The sequence below is a fragment of the Rhinopithecus bieti genome, unplaced genomic scaffold (assembly GCF_001698545.2).
Source record: "Rhinopithecus bieti isolate Rb0 unplaced genomic scaffold, ASM169854v2 scaffold_26607, whole genome shotgun sequence".
NCBI lineage: Eukaryota > Metazoa > Chordata > Mammalia > Primates > Cercopithecidae > Rhinopithecus > Rhinopithecus bieti.
Window position 1 is genome coordinate 150,971 of NW_016812346.1, and position 12,185 is coordinate 163,155.

The 12,185-nt window shown below is 36.4% G+C and overlaps 1 pseudogene; it reads right to left on the bottom strand.

The window, feature by feature from the left end:
- Window positions 1-8,526: 8,526 nt before the first annotated feature.
- Window positions 8,527-9,665, bottom strand: LOC108544693 (origin recognition complex subunit 3 pseudogene; annotated as a pseudogene).
- Between the last annotated feature and the right edge of the window lie 2,520 nt (window positions 9,666-12,185).

The window sequence follows — 12,185 nt, forward strand, 5'->3', positions numbered from 1 at the left end:
TCTTTTCTAGTTTATTTGTCTCCATTGACAGAGAGAAAAATTAAAAAGTAAGGACATTTATTGTATTCACATTATGGCAATAGGAAGAGTACCCTAGATCCCAAGATCAGAGAGTCTTGGCAGGGTGTTCTTGCCTTCTACTTATATAGTGAGGAATAGACAAGCTATAGATGAGATGATTTATAGCTGGTATTGTTTTTGCAATCAGCAGAAGACTCAGTCAGTCAGTCAAACTAGAAATATTTATCTCTGTGTCTAGCTAGTTGCAGAAAAACTTCTCTCTGTTACACATATATTTGTTGGATGTTAGAGCTCCTCAGATGATCTCACTTTCTTGTTTCCTATGCTGTCTTTCCACATTTGCTTTTTAGTTCAAACTTTGGAAAAAAAACAATTGGAATCTTATTTTAAAATATTTTTTCATATAAGCAATCATAATTTTAATTTACTGATTTTAAAATTTCTCCAGTTACACCTTTTAAAATCATATCGTGTACTTATTTCAATAATTCGGCCTTATCTTTTCTCTCTCTAAATATATTATAGTTTTATTTGAAATTTTCAATTCTATTTTTTAGAGTTCCTTTCCCTTTCCTCTCTCTCTCTGTCTCCTGCTGTCTCTCCCCCCTCACCTTACTCCTCAAATTAAAGATATTCCTTCATTAAATGCTACTTCATATTTAAATATGAGTCAGTAAAAAGCAAATTAGAGATTCCCTGTGTGGGAGGATGGCAAGTGGGGAAGAGTTGGCCTTAACTTCTCTGCTTCACTTTAGAGAAATGAGATGACAAACGGTTTTTTGTGTTTTGTTTTGCTTTTTGCCTATTTTTTAACTATTATCTGCCCCCAACCCAATTGGAGAACCTCCATGTGTCATTATCTGTGTGTCATATCCCTGAACTCTCTATTTTATCCAGAGAGGAATCTTCTAGTCTCTGGCTTTGAAGATAACTATCTTATTCCTTGCATTTAGGAGCAGGGAGAAAAAGGAAGCTGGGAGCGCTATCATTACCATACAAAATGCAGACATTCACTTCATCTCCCTATATTTTTGGTCCCACATCTGACCTCCATCCTCCCCTGTGCCTGATGCACTCAAGTCCAGAACCTCTAAGGTTCAGTTCCTTAGCATATAAACCTCTGTTCTTCTGGGATTGGAGAAACGGATGGAGAAGAGAATAGGAATGAAATAATGTCTGACCACAGGAATACAGAAGAGAGAGGGGATATGAAGAAAAACTACTCTACACACAGTAGTTTCATTTCCATCCCTCCTTCATTGACACCTTCCCAGGTGCTGTAAGCTGCAAGTCTTTCCTGGGTTCCTAGGGAGGATCCTCTGGTTTCTCCTTGAAATATCCTTCTCCAGGTTTAGAGGGTATAATGACCCCTGCTCTGCTATGCCAGTTATTACTCCTTCATCCACTTTCAAATTTGTAAAAGTTCATAGAAATCCCTTGTCTGTTCTTGTCTCCTCATTTTTCTCTTTGTAATGTTGCTTTTTTAGCTACTAAAAATTTCCTTTAATTTTATTTTAATAGAGTTTGGGGAGAGAGAAAAAATAAATGAGTATAGTCATTCCCATTCTGTTACAACCAAATTCAAATATGACATTCATTATCTACTTATTTTGCTTTTCATTTTAAAGACACATTTAGTAGTCATTGAGTGACTACCATAATAAAATTATAAGAACAACATTAATAACTTTCGTTCTTAAAGTAATATAATGTTTTAGAATTTTAAAAGCTCTTTGGCATTTAATCCTCCATGTAGAGTGGATGTTTTTATCCTTATATTACATGAGATAATTGAGGTTAATAGAGTTTAAATAATATGTGTATGGCTGCATAATTAGTTGATAAAGGGCCTAAAACTGGAACTCAAAATTCTTGACCTTACTCTGGTACTATTTTTAAGACATTATAAAAGCATTTTGATAAATACTTGCATGAAGTGTAAGCATAGAAACGTACAAACACGAAGACCAAAATTTTGCCCTCAAAAAGCTCTTAATGTAAGAAGAAAAGTATAGTATCCCCCTTATCTTAGCTACAATTTCACTTACAGTGGTTTCAGTTACCGATGGTCAGCCATGATCCAAAAATAGCTGAATACAGTACAGTAAGATACTTTGATAGACAGAGTGGGAGAGACCACATTCACATAACTTTTATTGCAGTATATTGTTGTATTTGTTCTACCTTATTGTTAGCTATTTTTGTTAATTTTTACTGTTCCTAATTTATAAATTAAACTTTATCCTAAGTGTGTATATATGGGGAAAATGTATAAATAGGATTTAGTACTATTGATGGTTTCATGCATTTCCTGTGGTTCTTAGAACATATCCCCTGGGGGAATAAGCAGGGACTACTATATATGATATTTTAACTTTAATATAAAAAATAATAAAATAAACCCCTCAACATTAATAGGCTGTGTGCCTCTAAGATGCTTAGAGATTGAAAGGGAAGGAAGATTGGTCTAATTAGAAAGATCTAATTTAAAAAAGTGAGTGTTTGAGCTTTGACCATAAAGAATGGGTACAATTTTGATAAGCAGATAGAAGAAAGGGCTTTCCAGGATAGGAGGAGAAAATACACAAGTAACTGGTTGGGGCAATCCCCAGCATATTACCTGAACTAGTGAGCTGGTTGCCTGTGAGCTGGTTGCCTGTTGCAGGATGAGTGGACAAATGGGATTAGAAAGGGAATTTAAAGAAATATCATGGAAATCATGGATGTCTTGCTAATGAATTTAGAACTATTTGATTTCATAAAAAGGAAGTAAATGGAGTGACATAAAAATATCATTGCTTTTCTGTTTTCTAGCAATTATTTTTTCCTAAATTTCACACTTTCTAAATGCAAATTCGATTTTAATGAGAAAGAACTAGCAGTCTTGTCTTTGAAGCTGGTTTCTTGCACTTAGAATTGTAAGAAATGTGAATAGACTGAGACGTTAGGGGTGGAAGAGGCTCTAACTACTACTAAGTCCATCACCTTCGCTCATATGTACAGATTTCACTGACAAGGAAACTGAGGCTCAGGAAGAGTATAAGCTGTAATTGCTTTCATATTTATTACAATATGTAATTCTCATTTCTGCCCACATAACAACAATAATAACCTATTTTATAATACATTATAGTCTTTAGTTTCTAACGATTAGGATTAGTTTCTGAAAAAGTCATGAAAGAATGGTTTATATTTCAAGAATTAAGACATTATGGAAAATAAAGACTTAGTAGCAAGGAGATCAGGAGTAAAACCTAGGAAAGGTTTAATTTTTATGTTTACTAACATGTAACAGTAAAAACAGAACACTCAATATAGATAGCACTAATGATATTTTATGCATGCTGAATTAGATTGGCCTCTGTGCCATTAATTTTTACTTACTACCTTTTGGAAGTTTCAGGGTTTCAACTCCCTTGCAGCCTCTGGGATAGCCTTGTACATTTGTTTCATGGGCATGATGAAGGGCAAGAAGCGTTTGGTTTTGTGTCTTTCCTTCACATGAATGGTAATGTCTTTCTGTTTTTATGATTACAATATTTCAAAATTTCAAAAACACATAGGAACTATGACTATTTGAGATGAAAAAAGTTCTAGGTGACTAGTAAGTAGCTGGGCATACTTCAGACAGCAAGGTTGTGTTCTGAGCTTGGCTACTAAGAAGTTCAGGTCAAAGTTTTCATACTCAGCCTTAGGGTTCTCTCTCCCAGCACACAGAGGTTTCTACCTTTTTTTTTTTTTTTTTTAATCTTGCCCAAGGCTTTATTACAAAAAACAAACAAACAAAAACACTTCAGTTCTACCTGTGTGTTGACTCTTGATATTCCCGATCCTTATTTTATTCTCCTCTAATTACCCTTGAGAATAGATTCACTAAATTTCCAAGTACTCAACTCAAACTTTTATAGTTGTTGTAAAGGTATACAAAAGCAAATTCTTTACAGAAAATTTTCATGGAAGGAAAGTTGCCATTGGAACAGATATTCCAGTCATAATTCCCCATATCCTAGCAACTCAAATATTTCTGAGGCACTGGAATAAGAGCCCCAATGCATGATTTGCTTGAAAAGCATCCACTCCACCTCTTTCAGCAGACTGAGATCAAGCTTAGAAGACAAAAGTCTTGGAAATTATTTCAATTTCCATAGGTGAGGAACTCATCCAGTTTGAAGACACATGCTTGGTACAAAAAAGACACTTGGGGTCAGGGGAAAGTGGCCACACAACTAACCTCAGTAGGGTTGATCTTTAGCCTAGTTTACTTAGGAACTAAACTGTACCACTGACTCAGAAAACAAACAAACAAACATAAAACAAACAAACAAAAAACATGTCTCTAGAGTCTCTGTAAAAATAGCACATTGTAGGCAGTCAGTTACTATGTGCTGCTCAGGTAACTGAGGATAATAGGACACCTTTATTTTTGAGATGGAATTTTCGCTCTTGTCGCCCAAGCTGGAGTGCAGTGGCGCCATCTCAGCTCACTGCAACTTCCACCTCCCGAATTCAAGCAATTCTTCTGCCTCAGCCTCCCAAGTAGCTGGGATTACAGGGGCCTGCCACCATGCCCAGCTAATATTTGTATTTTTGGTAGAAATGGGATTTCCTCACATTGATCATGCTGGTCTCAAACTCCAGGACACCTTTTTTGACTATGAAGAAAAAAGCAGCAGCCATAAATGGTGTTACGTGCTGAAGCATTTGCTAAGAAAGAAAAACCCTGGGAATTTTGAGGGGAAGAAAGTTAACAGGTAATTTAGGGACATGTAACTACTTATTTATACCCTCCCCGCAACACATCCGTTTTTGAATCAGAAAAAAATAATTTGAACATGATCATCAATGTTAAGAATTTTGGAAGCTGTTTCAAATCTGTGATCTCAATGAACCAAATCACAGGTTTTCTTAGTAAGACAGAGCCAGTATTACAATTCCCTTTAGGTAGAAGGAGAAAATGGAGCTCAAAAAAGAAATGGAACATATTCAGGTGCATATACACAGTGTGAACACACATACGTGTGTGCACATGAGCACACTTGCACACAGTAAGTCCATTATTCTGCCATCTCAACAGTAAATATGGCCATGGCATAAGACACGGGCCACTGTCCAAAGCAAGCCACAGGCTGGTGTTCAGTTTCCTGAGATGCCTTCGCATAATGTGAAATGGAGGGTTTAAACAAGGCACGAGCCAGGATTTTGAGAAATAAGCAAGAAGTCTTTTCCTTTACCACAGTTTACATTTTTAAAATTTTACTTGTACTTTTATTGAGTTATAAAATAACTCTTATGTAGTGAAATATATAGTGAAATATATAGTGAAAAGCACAGAACTTAAAAACATAGTCCCATCATTTTTGACAAATCAATTTATATGCATAACCTCCAGCCCTATCAAGACACAGGACATTTCTATCAAGTCAGAAAGTCTCCTTGTGGCCCTTCACAGTCAACACTGCTACCTCCAGTGGCTTTCCTTTTAATGACTGGGTACTTCTAAACAGCCAAGATAACATTTTTTATAATTATTCATAGCAGGTAGACAACTCCAGGAAATTCATCATCGGTTTCTAAAAGTAATCTGTAAACCACACCCAAATATTTTTATCTTAGGTAAGTTACCAGAATCTATTTATTTTAAAAATAATACTGCTTCCCATAATCATTTTCCTACTCTGCTAAGTATAATGCCTTAATTGAAAATATGTAGCATGGTTTCATAGGACAGACACTCATTGTACATGCTTATTAAATAAACATGCTATTTAACTATCTTATCCACCCTTAACATTGACTCTTACTTTGTAAATATATAATGAATTATATGTTGTATTTCTCTGCCACTGATGGCTTTGCTAAATTTTTAAAAATTATTATTAATTTGATTTGGGGTTAACTCTTTATTGCTCAGATCCTACTTTCTCAATGATGTTTTTAGAAAACTTCTAGCAGAAAAGGTGGATAAATGTATTCTCTGGTCAATAAATGACTACCACTTTGCGATAGGTTTTCTTCATAGGAAAAAACTCCTTAAGAAACAGAATCAGTGAATGCATTCTTACTGAAAATTATTAAATTGTTTCTTAAGCATGACTCATGAGCATTAGATCAAATGAAAACATAGATTTTGAAAGATATTTGATCAGAGGATCAACCAAATTCTGAAATATTCAATTTCATTTTATTTCTTTATCTTTAATTTCATTACAGATGTCTTATAAATGTGTGATAAAAAAATGAAAAGTATGTCACTAAGTAAAATCCATCACCTCAGCTAGAAGTGAAGAGTATGTATCACCAGCCAGAAGCTATGATCACCACCTCCAAAGACAATGAGCCTCAGTGAACTATAAGTCATTTCAGCAATTATAGCTGTTTCACTCACTGTTGTGCTCTGAGAACCTAGTTTAGTGCTTGGCACATACAAGCACTCAAAATATGTTGAATAAATAACAAAATAAATGGGGACAAAAACTGGTCCTCATCTGTCCTTAGTCCATTCAAATTGCTATAACAAAAATACCATAGACTGGGTAGCTTTAAAAAACAAGCATGTAGCAAACATTTATTTATCACAGTTCTAGAGGCTGAGAGGTCTAAGATCAAGGCACTAGAGATCCAGCTTCTGGTGAGGGCCAACTTCCCGGTTCATTGATGGCAATCTTTTCTCTGTGTCCTTGTGTCAGAAGAAATAAGGAAACTCTTTGGTGTCTCCTTTGTAAGGGCACCAGTCCCATTTATGTAGTCTCCACTCTCATGACCTAATCACCACCCAAAGGTCTCAGCTTCCTATACTGTCACACTGGGGGTTAGGATTTTAACATGTAAATTTTCGGGGCGTATAACATCAGTCCATAACATCATACAACATTATACCTCTGTTATCTAGCATACCTGCCACATAAAAGCTACTCAATATCTTATTGAATAGAATTATCCACACTTAAATGGTAAGGGGCTGAGAAGGCATGGTAAATGTATCTGAAGCCAGATCTCAGAAAGATGTTTTGAAATCATTATGTTCAAGGCAGTGACTTTGTACTTTGCAGGTCAGTGAACACAGTCAGTATGTACTATGACATATGTTGGATTTGGAAGCTTATTCTGTCACCTACTAACCACATGACCGGGGGCAAGTCTTTTAGCCTCATATAATGTAAATCTGTGAAGTGGGATTAAAATAACTCACCGAGATATGAAGATTAAATGGGAACTTTCATGGGAAAGTTTCTGCACAATGCTTGGCACAGAGTGATTGGGACACTCTCTTCTCTTCATCTGAAGGAGTAGCTTTCCTTAAAATGTGGAATACTCATGAGATTATGAAAAAAAGAGTGAGGCTGAAGTTAGCGCCTTCCACCTTGATTTATTTTCTGTCTGTGACTTCTAGTTCTATTTCCTTACAGACAAATGTGAGTTATTACTCCTATTAGCACTGCTGAGCTGTTGCCACCATGCTAGAGCAAGCTGGACTCACTCTGAGTGTTGTTAAAAGCTCTGCCAGCTGAGTACATCCTGGATTTCCTTCACAAACTGTAGAATTTCTGACTATGGGAGCTCACAAGCACAGCATTAATCTCGAGCCCTAGCCTGAAGCTTTGGTCATGCCAATATGAGGTTTGCGCAGGACCATCACTGAAATAAAAGATTAAGTTGAAATAATATGCAGTTATCCAACCTAAGCCACTGACTAAGAGAAGAATCCATCTCTGATAAAGAACTGGCTATTTTATAATCAGCAAAGGAACCTTAACCAAGTTCATTCTGAAAATATTCTTCAGGTACTGATAAGTCAAAGGGAATACATTTTTTTAAAATTTATACTCCTGGATAAAGGAATTTATTATATTTTTATACTATAAGTTCAAGAATGATTTACTCACAATTTAGTAATAACTTTGTGAAAAGTACAGTAAAATATGTGAGCAGTTTTAGTTATATATATTATTTGTTGGACTCTAAAGTATTCCACAGGTGTTTTGATATATGCCTGTTTGGGGTTAGCGATGTACTTTTCTGGATAAACATCACATAAGGATTACACATTTATCTTCTCACCAAAACAGGCTCCTCTAGTCCTCTAGTGTATGTAAATATGACTGGTCACCTTTTTCGCTTAAGCTAAATGTGATAGTTCTGACTTCACTCATTTGCTTTCTAGCAGCCTCCCCATGTTAGCCTTGCCACATGGTCAGTCTTCTGTTTGGTAGGTTTTATAAATCCTAAAAGTTCTAGTTCAAAAAGAGTTCTAATAAACCAAGCATGGATAATTTCATTCATTTCTTCTGAGGTTGCAGAATTTGCATCCATTTTTTCAGCAGCTGTCAAAACTGTTGCAAAAGCCTATGAACAGTCCACAAGGTTGATTAGCCTGCAACACTCTAGGTGCAATTTATATGCTATGCAGATGTCTGGGGCGATATTTGGAATGCACCCTTCTTTGCTTTTCAGTGCTTCATTCTTTAGATAATAGTAAGGATTGTTGAGTGCAGTATGGAGGACAATTCATGGAGCAGCATCTAAATGCTCACGAAGGGCATGGGCAGCACTGAAGCAGACCACCTCATGGAGAAGCTGTGTCTTAAGAGGCAGAAACTGTTCTCTCACTAGACAGTCATGAAGTTCACAACATTTTCTCTGAGTACTTCAAATTTGGTTTGCTTCTTACTTCTGCTTGACTCCTTCATTTCCAGTAAAGACTTCTGAAGATGATAGAGGTCTGTCTTCTGAAGCCCCTTTGATTGACCCAGAAGCATCTTCTTCCTCTTTGGTTTCATCGAAGCTCTGAAACTGGGCCAGGAACTTCTCTATTCTCTTAGCTGTGCTGCCAAGGTGATTTTCACAAGAAGATTTAAAAACCTTGAAACATTCCTCAAGTATGGTCATCAGTTCATCGTTTGCCAACATCTTCAGCAGCTACAAGACTGATGCATACTCCTCTGAATTCCGTATGTTCTTTTCTAAACATGTGCGGTACAACTCTCTCATCTATCGACTTTGTGGATACTTGGGAAGAGAAGAGGTGAACTTATGAAGACATCTCAAAACCAGAAAGTAATTCATATGATACACATGAAGGTTTTCTAGTAATAATTGTGTTTCCTCCTTCAAACATCTCTCATTGGTCAAGAGCGCAACTTGCTTTTCTGCGTACCTCCTAAGAGATGGAAGATGTCAGATGTTTTCCCATTGATTGTTTTATAAAAAAATTATTATTCTTTTGGCTTCTGGAAGATAACAGCACAGGACACTTAAGGGCTGGGAGTAGAAATGCTCTAATAGAGAAAGCTGGTCCTTTTATAAAGTTTTGAATTTAGAAATCGTGATACAAAAAGATGTTAGTCAGAACCTGCAATACTTTTTCATTTATTTTAAAGGGAAACTGAGTTGTAAGAAGTAGCTTATTGAGTACCATAGTCAGGTGCTCCTTGCGAGACAAAAATTGGAACAGTTCTATGCACAATAGAGATGATACTGCATGAGGAAACAATCGGCGGATGATAATAGATGTGGCAATTCAAAAAATGAATATTAGTGAAAATTCATGCAGATGTTGACTGTTGATAATTATGAAGTCTTGCAGTACTTTTGTGGCAAAGCTTTCCATATCCTTTAAGATGACCACAACAGGAGGAGACTGCCATTGGCTAGAAGTACTCCTCTTTTTGCTTGTCATTTTTGGGTCTGTCTTCTGTGTGACAGTCATATACCAACTGGAAAGTGAGTCCATTGAATAATGTGTCTTTCTCTGGGTGAGCTGAACACTTTCCCCCTCTTTGGATTTTATATCTACACAGCAGTTCAACAATTGTGAGATCAACTTTTGCAAAAAAAAAAAGTTTCATATCTGGACAGTCTTTAGCTTGCAATGAGACTACATATGGTGCGACTTTATTCTGAAGGGCCTCTGTTAGACTTCTGAATGTTAAATCATGATCTGTGACATTCACACCAAGAACAAGAGCAGCAGTTGGAATTTCTCTGAGTTTTATTTGACAGCCCAAGTCTCTTGAATTCTTCTGGAATCCAGAATGAGATTTTTGCAGAAATTCAATTAGATTGTCAAACAAGTTTTTATTTAATTCCTCTTGTAGTGGCTCATTTTCAGATTTAATTTGCTGCCATATCAACTAAGTTCCAAATTGAAGCTTACTGTCCTTAGACTCATTTTTCCCTTTGTTAAAATAGTCCTCCATTGGCACAGAGATCTTTCTCTTTTTGGAGTTTGGCTTAAAAACAAAGCAGCCCTTAGACACTGAGGAAGTGGCTATGGTCCTACTGGCTCTGTGGATTCCGGATGCACCGGGAATACCTTTTGACTGTGATCCTGAGTGGAGGGTAGAAGAATACAGGTTAAGGAGAGTACTGCAATTTCAGAACACTAGTGGATTCTATTGTCCTTTTGTGATTAGACTTATTGCAGGGTCATATCAGGCATTCTTCTGATGGTACTTGATAGGACACTTTAAGTACATAGATGAGGGCACTAGCATTTTGAGCTGCATGGCCTGGTCTTACTGACTTCTTTTAGACCAGCATCTTTAGTGAAGGTACTTACCTCTTCTATCACATCCTTCCATGTAGCCCACTTCCCAGTTACGCTGGTATACACCTAATGGCCTAGAACTCAAGCCCATCTAATACATATACCCTCAGCTCATATACACCCTTTTTCTTTGGTCTTCCTACCTTTGCATGTACTAGTTTATAATTTAGAATATTCTCACCATCTTTTTTTCCTAGGGATATCTCTCACTTCCTTTGAGACTCTTGGTTCTTCCTCTGACCTCCCATAAGACACTCAGTTTATAGCTTTATAATAGATTTTGCTTGTTCTGTCTTCCTATGTAGAGTTTTTACATGGCTGAGAATGTACACAATGGTTAAGGAAATGAATCGTAATAGATATTCAACAAATATAACAAATAGATACCAACAAATATTCAACAAATAGATATTGGAAAAATATTATTCAATATAATAGATATCAAACAAATATTTGTAAAATACATTAAGACTTTTTTTTTCAAAGTTATATACCAATCCGGGGCATAAATTAACGTAATTTGTGGGTACTGGGATGAGGAAAGGATAGTAAAGATATGGCTGAAGTAAGAAGATTGACTACATAGCTCTCTCTAACTTCATGGAGTGGAGACTTTCTTCTTTGAAGTTTTATTTAAGACGGAGTCTCGCTCTGTTGCCCAGGCCAGAGTCAGTGGCACGATCTCAGCTCACTGCAACCTCTGCCTCCCAGGTTCAAGCAATGCTGCCTCAGCCTCTCGAGTATTTGGGATTACAGGTGCCTGCCACCATGCCTGGCTAATTTTTGTATTTTTAGTAGAGGCGGGGTTTCACCGTGTTGATGAGGCTGGTCTTGAATTCCTGACCTAAAGTGATCCAACTTCCTCAGCCTCCCAAAGTGCTGGGATTACAGGTGTGAGTCACCATGCCTAGCCCTGAAGTTTTAACATATGATAAAAATCAAGATCAACACTGACATTGTCCTAAATATCATCTATCAACCTCTTATGAAATAGCAGTCACATTGCCAGTTAGTTTATCTCATTCTAAGCCACTACTTAAATTGTAAATAGTAATTCATGTGAATTTGCCTAGTGTTTTATGATTCCTAAGTGCACGTATATCTATGATCATTGAAATTAGTATTATATAATGGTTAACTGCACAGACTTCAACTTTGCTTGAATTCTAATCCTGGCTGTATCATTTATTGACTTTTAACCTTGGGCAAGTCTATTAACTTCCCTGAAACTCTTGTTTCCTTGACCACAAAATACAGATAGAACATTTCTTATGGGGCTGTTGTGTTTATGAGTGGGTCTCTAATACACAACTACATATGTTGCATTTATTTTTGATTCACAGGAAGCAACAGGAAGTTGTGTTTATGAGTGGATCTCTAATACAGGCTACATATGTTGCATTTATTTTTGATTCACAGGAAGCACAGGAAGCAATTAAAAATGTTAACGATAATGTGGATAATCACCTTTTTTTAATTTCACATACAAGTCTGTGAAATAAGAGGAGATTTTATTATCCTCCACTTAGTGGATAGAAAAATTGAGACTGTTACCATTAAACTTCTAGTGGTTAAGTAACTTTCCCAAGGACCCAATTACAACTTGAAGGTAGAAATT